The sequence below is a fragment of the Carcharhinus amblyrhynchos genome, unplaced genomic scaffold (assembly GCF_965287045.1).
Source record: "Carcharhinus amblyrhynchos unplaced genomic scaffold, sCarAmb.v2.hapA scaffold_38, whole genome shotgun sequence".
NCBI lineage: Eukaryota > Metazoa > Chordata > Chondrichthyes > Carcharhiniformes > Carcharhinidae > Carcharhinus > Carcharhinus amblyrhynchos.
This window is the reverse complement of record NW_027649779.1, coordinates 6,135,614-6,142,842: the sequence shown is the minus strand read 5'-3', so window position 1 is coordinate 6,142,842 and position 7,229 is coordinate 6,135,614.

The following is a 7,229-nucleotide window of genomic DNA, read 5'->3' as shown; positions in this document are numbered from 1 at the left end:
AGTGAAAACTTTTGTCTACAGTGTCTTAGAAGAGGAAGTTTTTTCAAATGGGAAACTCAAACAATACATTTCAGAACGATCTAACAAAATTATTCCATCCATCAGCACCTGATATAGATTTTTAAACGTGGAAGGAGAAATATTTTTCTGTTCTATCTCCGGGAAAAGATTTTAAATATCAGCGTGAATGGAAAAGCATCAAGACACACACACACACTCGAGTGAGAGTGTTCCAGTGAACTGACTGTGGAAAGAGCTTTAACCAGTTACACAGCCTGAAAAAAAATCACAGCATTCACAACGAGGAGAAACTGGACGTGTGTTCTGTGTTTGAATAAGGCTTCAACTGATCATCCAACCTGGAGAGACACAAGGACATCATGGAGAAACTGTGGAAATGTGAAGACTGTGGGAAGGAATTCAGTTTTCCGTCCCAGCTTAAAAACCATCGGCGCAGTCACACTGGGGAGAGACCGTTCACCTGCACCGTGTGTGGGAAGGGATTCATTCAGTCATCCCACCTGCTGTCACACCAGCAAGTTCATCTTGATGCGAGGCTGTTTGACCACTCAGACTGTGATAATAACTCTAAAAGCTCCAAGGACCAGATCACACAACAGGGTGTTCACACCCAGAGACAGTTCAGCTGCTCGCACTGTGGGAAGGCGTTCATACGATCACAGAACCTCATCGAACATGAACGCAGTCACACTGGGGAGAGGCCATTCACCTGCTCTCTGTGCGGGAAGGGATTCACACGATTATCCTACCTCACTACACACCGATTGGTTCACACTGATAACAGACCTTTCAAATGTACTGAGTGTGAGAAGAGTTATAAAACCACGAGTGAATTGTTGATACACCGGCGAGTTCACACTGGAGAGAGGCCGTTCACCTGCGCGGTGTGTGGAAAGGGATTCTCACGATCGTCCCACCTCAGTAAACACCAACTGGTTCACACGGATAAACGACTTTTCAAATGCTCCAAGTGTGAGAAGACTTACAGAACCACGACTGACCTGCTGACACACCAGCGAGTTCACAACGGGGAAAGGCCTTTCAGATGCACAGTGTGCGGGAAGGGATTCACTCTGTCGTCCAGCCTCCAGAAACACCAGCGAGTTCACACTGGGGAGAGGTCGTTCACCTGCTCCACGTGTGGAAAAGGATTCATTCATTCAGCCAATCTTCTGACACACCAGCGAGTTCACACTGGGGAGAGGCCATTCCTTTGCTCTGACTGTGGGAAGACATTCATCCACTCATCCCACCTTTTGAGACACCAAAAAGTTCACAAATGATGGAAGGATTTGGATTCTGCTGTTACTTTTAAAAATTCATGTTACTGGGCGTGAGGGTAACTGTCTGGACCGAGCATTTATCACCCATCCCTAGCTGCCCTCCATTTCAGAGGCCGTCTAAGAGTCAGCCACATTGCTGTGTCTCTGGAGTCACATGTAGGCCAGACCAACTAAGGACTACAGATTTCCTTCCCTAAAGGACATTAGTGAACCAGATGGGTTTTAACAACAATTGACAATGGTTTCATGGTCATCATTAGGCTTCTAATTCCAGTTTAATCACATCCAAATCTGAAACATGTTCACCTCGAGAACTGGAGTTTTTTCAGGCTGAGGTTAATAATCTCCAGAACATGTTGCAGTTTATCTGATAAGTGTTAAATGAACTAATATTGTTTCAGACACACAGTTAAGTCCTTCATTTCTTCAGGATAAGAGATTAATTCTTCTCCTGTTACCGACTACTCTGTGTGTGAGGGTTTTTTTTCTTCTCTCCTTTCTAACTTTCTAGATCATTTCAGTTTTTGGACCTTCCGCCATTCTCTTGGGCCCTTACCTTCCAGAGCGTCTCTGCTAGCCTGAGGTGTGTAAGGAATGTGCCGCAGCCACTCCCTTCCATGGTTCACAGCTCCTAGACAAGGAATAGAAACTCCTTTTATGACTGTGTTTACAGTCAGGAAAAGCGATGGTGAATGCTGGAAACGTGCTGTCAGATCAGAGATGGGTGTAAAACTGGGATCTGTTCCTGACAGAGTGAAATTCCTGGTTTAACTTTACAGTCTGAAAATAGAACGAAGAATTAAAATGTTTGTGCGACATTCCTGAATCTATCAATGTATGGTAATGGTAACATCAAGTTACATATCTATCTGGAACCTTTAACAACCTCCCATTGACTTCGATGTGATAGAAGCTGACTTAAAATCTGTCAGCGTTTGAAACATATTTATTAAAGATTGGAGTATTTCTTACACTTGGATCTCTCTCTGTTCGGTCCACTTGAAGCGTCCGATAACAACTTTTTTCCTGTGAATATCCAGCTGCAGTATTGATGTGCTTCTGTGGGTTTCCTCTGAGTGCTCCAGTTTCCTCCCACATTCTGAAAGATGTGCTGGTTAAATGCATTGACCCGAACTGGCACTGGACTAGGGGAATTTCACAGGGCCTTCATTGCAGTGTTTAATGTAAGTCTTACTTGTGACTAATAAATAACGTTCTAACTTTGTTCATCTTGTTGATTCTAAATATTGAATCTTCTGGTTTTAGACACCAGATCATCAAATTGCCAACAACAGATTATCTTTTACTGACTTTCCTAACTGTGCTGCAATAAGAAGCGAGGATGTCCGGGGTGCGTAGAGTCTTTAATTGTGCTTGTTGCTTTTCTGAGGCAGCGGTGAGTGTAGACAGAGTCAATGGAGGGGAGGCTGGGTTGCGTGATAGATTGAGCAACATTCCCCAAGGTTTCTTTGGTCTTGGGCAGAGCAGAAACCTTCAATAGATTTGGAAAGATTGCTTTCTATTGTGCACCAGTACAAATTGATGAGAATCCTAGCATGTTCGATCAGAGCTGGGGAGAAGAGAGTTCTGAATCCACTCTACAATCTCTGTTCGGATAACTAGCTAGTTTGGGGGGGGATTAGCAGGGTAAATATCTGGGGTTGCAGGAATAAGGTGGGATTGTTGTCGGTGCGGGCTCAATGGGCCGAATGACCTCCTTCTGTACTGTCGGGAGTCTATAATTCAATGAGGCACACGAGATTGTCCTCTTGGAGTATGAGCCCCCTGACTGAGGGAATGATCACCTACCTAATCAGGGTGCACCACATATATTGTATATATCATATATCAAGGTTACTGACACTCCTGATTCTGATCTTGTAACTGAAGCAATCTTCGGAGTGGAACTGAGTTTGTAAATAAAGGAAATCTGTTGAAGAGACACTGGTCTCTGAGGAGTTATTTCATGTACCATGTTCTGTTCAAACTCATCCACGAGCTTTTGAGACACATTGTTACAGACAGGGATGCTTTGCGACAACAAAGCTAAAGATAGTACATTTATTCATTAAGAGAACTGTCTCACCAGGAGAGTTTAGGCAAATCCTGATCCAACAACCTGCTGTGAAAACTCAGCTCACGTTTGACAGCTGTGACAAATTCCACCCCAGGAGCCGAGATAGAATTCTAAAACAATCAAAATAAAACAAACCATAACAGTCTAAAAGAGAAAGTGAATTTGCCCCGTTGTGAATGGCTCCTGTATAAAATTCCCAGATCCCGATCTTAACCAAAAATGGATCATTTCTTCCAACGGCCATACTCGGTCAGTTTAGCAAGGTTTGGTGAAATCTATCCGTTAGTCTGTGAGATAAATTATTTACAGCAGAATCATAGGGGGAAATATTATCTCTGCCTGTCCTCAGTGGCAGAGGTACAGTCCAGATGCTACTTCTAGGTCATCATTATTCCATGAGATTCTGTGAATGTCTGTCTAAGTTGTACATGTTTATTGATGTCTTTTCTTTTAATCCACAGGCAATTTGGTCCACCTTGTTGTCCAACAAGAGGCATACACGCGGTGGGTCGTGTGAGGGCTGCTCTTGGATGTTGCTTCAAGAGTTGCCTAGTGCTTCACATCGTTAGTGTACGCTTAAACTGATGGGCAACACGACAGCTCAGTGACTATCACTGTTTGCTGTGCAGACACATGGATTTGGGCCAGTGTCTGTGGGAGTTTGCACATTCTCCCCGTGCTTGCGAGGGTTTTCTCCGGGTGCTCCGGTTTCCTCCCACATCCCAAAGATGTGCTCTTAGGCTGATTGGTGTAACAAATTGTCCCTAAATTAGCCTCCCCTCAATCTGGTTATAATTCCTTTATTGTGGAGTCCAATAGGCGTGGACAAAGGTCGTAGGGAGAGGAGGGAACTCACAATGTTAAAATGGCAGCGTGGGCTCGGTCGAAGGGCCTGTTTCCCGTGCTGTGTTATTCTTCGTTCTACTACAGAGGGAGAAGGGGGCTGGATTCACAGCTCAGCAAGTCAAGGTATCCTCTTTAAATGGTCAGGCCCCACAATGAAGGGAAGCAGCCTCGGTTCACACTGGAAGTTCCAGTCCTCCCGCACTCAGCTGGCTCGTGCTGACCCCTGGTCCTCTGGGCGATCTGTCCATAAGGATAGGAGCCTGTTGATTCATAAGGAAGCTTGCATTTATATAGTGCCTTCCACCTTTTGGGATACCGCAGTCAACGCTTGAAGATTGCAGCCAATTTGCACACAGCAAGCTCCCACAGAAGGTAACGTGATGATGACCAGATCACCCGGTCTCACTCATTAATCGTGGCATAAATATCAGGCCCCGGGACACCCCGGGGTCACAGCTGTCCTCTTCCGGCTGTTGCTGTTGGATCTTTTATGTCTACCTGAGGTGGAAACAGGGCTCTCGAGTTAGTCTCTCACTCGAGACATGGTCGCTCTGCCTGTCCGGCTCTCCCTTAGTACCGGGAATGGTTTGGAAATTCAACTCCCCCCCGCACCGACCTCCTGACTCAGGGGCACGAGAGATACCAACTGTCATGTTGTGCTGTTCAGAATCAGCGAGCTGGTAATCCAGAATGGTTAGACAGAGGGAGGCCATTTGGCCCGTTTTGTCTGTGCTAGCCCTCTGCAATGAAAATTCACACAGTGCCCATTTCCCCCGCGTCTGGTCAATTTTTCCTCTTCAAAAAAAAGATCCAATTCTCTATTGAGAACGGTGACTGAATCTGCCTCCAGCACATCTCCTTTGCACAGACTCGAAAAATTCACAGCTTTCCCCACAGTGTCGGGCCCTATAAAGAGCTCCTATTGGAGTAGGTTAGGACTGGAAAGCAGGGAAGGTCAGATTCAACTCGTTTTGAACCAGGGTTAGACCGCACTGGGAGCACTGCCAACATCAGTGATCTCCAAGGAAGAACAGCAGCCCACTGGAAGCCAAATTGGGAGACTGGCCAGTCCAGCAGAAAGAAACACTCCAACTATCGAGATGAACATAGATCATAGAACCCTACAGTGCAGAAAGAGGCCCTTCGGCCCATTGAGTCTGCACCGAACACAATCCCACCCAGGCCCTACCCCCATATCCCTACATATTATACCCACTAATCCCTCTAACCTACACATTCCTGGACACTAAGGGGCAATTTCTTAGCATAGCCAATCAACCTAACCCACACATCTTTGGACTGTGGGAGGAAACCGGACAAACCCGAAAGCTTGTGAGTTTACTATCAAATAAATCGGTTGGACTTAAACCTGGTGTTGTCAGACTTTTTACTGTGTTTACCCCAGTCCAACGCCGGCATCTCCACATCATGATCTGAAGTGGATCAGTTCCATACTTTATTAAGTACGAGAGTCAGCGTGCCATGTTGCAGATTTATAAAACTTTGTTTGGGCCGCACTTAGAATATTGCGTTCAATTCTGGTCGCCACATTCCAGAAAGGATGCAGAGGCTTTGATGAGGGTGCAGAAGAGGTTTCCCAGGATGCTGCCTGGATTGGAGAGTGGGAGCGACTGACAAACGAGGGTTGTTTTCTCGATAGTGGTGGAGGGTGAGGGGAGACCTGATAGCGGTCTATAAAATGAGGGACATAGAATCTTTTCCCCCAGAGTTGATATGTTTAATACTAGGGAGCACGAACTTAAGGTGAGACGGGGAAAGTTCAAAGGAGATGTGAGAGGTAAATGTTTTTTAACACAGAGAGAGGTAGGTGTGTGGAACACTCTGCCAGGGATGGTGGTGGAGGCAGATACGATAGGGGCATTTAAGATGGTTTTAAATAAGCTCATGACTATGCGAGGAATAGAGGAATACGGACCAAGGGCAGGCAGAAAGGAATAGTTTAATTTGGCATCATGTTCGACACAACATCGTGGGCTGAAGGGTCTGTCCCTGTGCTGTTCTACATCCTATTAGTGATCTCCATCTAGAAAAAGGAAATAGAGGCACTGGAGAAGGGGCAAGAAAGATTGACAAGAATAATCCCAGAACTGTAATCACTTGTGAACTCACTTTCCCCGAGTTTGCTGACTGAGTGAATCCCTTCCCAGTCAGAGCAGGTGACCAGCCTCTGCCCAGTGTGAACTCACTAGTGGGACATTAGTTCCCGAGAGGTTTGGAAGCCAGGCCCAGATTTAAAGAATCTCTCCTGGGTGTGATGGTGGTGTGTCTGGGCAGGCTGGATAACCGGGTAAATCCTTTCACACACACCGAGCAGGTGAATGGTTTCTCCCCGGTGTGAACTCACTGGTGTTTCAGCAGTGTTGATGATATTCTAAACCTCCTTGAAGAGTGAGAGCAGCTGAATGGCCTCTACTGCAGCAGGCGATGGTGCAGAGGGACCTCGGGGTCCTTGTGCATGAGTCGCAAAAACCCAGCCTGCAGGTGCAGCAGGTGGTCAGGAAGGCGAATGGGATGCTGGCCTTCATAGCGAGGGGGATTGAATATAAAAGTAGGGAGGTCTTGCTGCAGCTGTATAGGGCATTGGTGAGGCTGCAGCTGGAGTACTGTGTGCAGTTTTGGTCGCCGTACTTACGCAAGGATATTTTGGCCTTGGAGGGAGTGCAGAGGAGGTTTACTAGGCTGATACCGGAGATGAGGGGGTTGAGCTATGAGGAGAGGCTGAATAAACTAGGCTTGTACTCGTTAGAGTTTAGAAGAATGAGGGGAGATCTCATTGAGACGTATAAGATGATGAATGGGATGGATAGGATAGAGGTGGAGAGACTCTTCCCGCTCAGAAAGGACAGTAGGACTAGGGGGCACAGCCTCAAGATAAAGGGGGGACGGTTTAGAAAGGAGTTGAGGAGGAACTTCTTCACTCAAAGGGTGGTGAATCTCTGGAATTCTCTGCCCGTTGAAGTGGTGGAGGCTGCCTCGCTAAA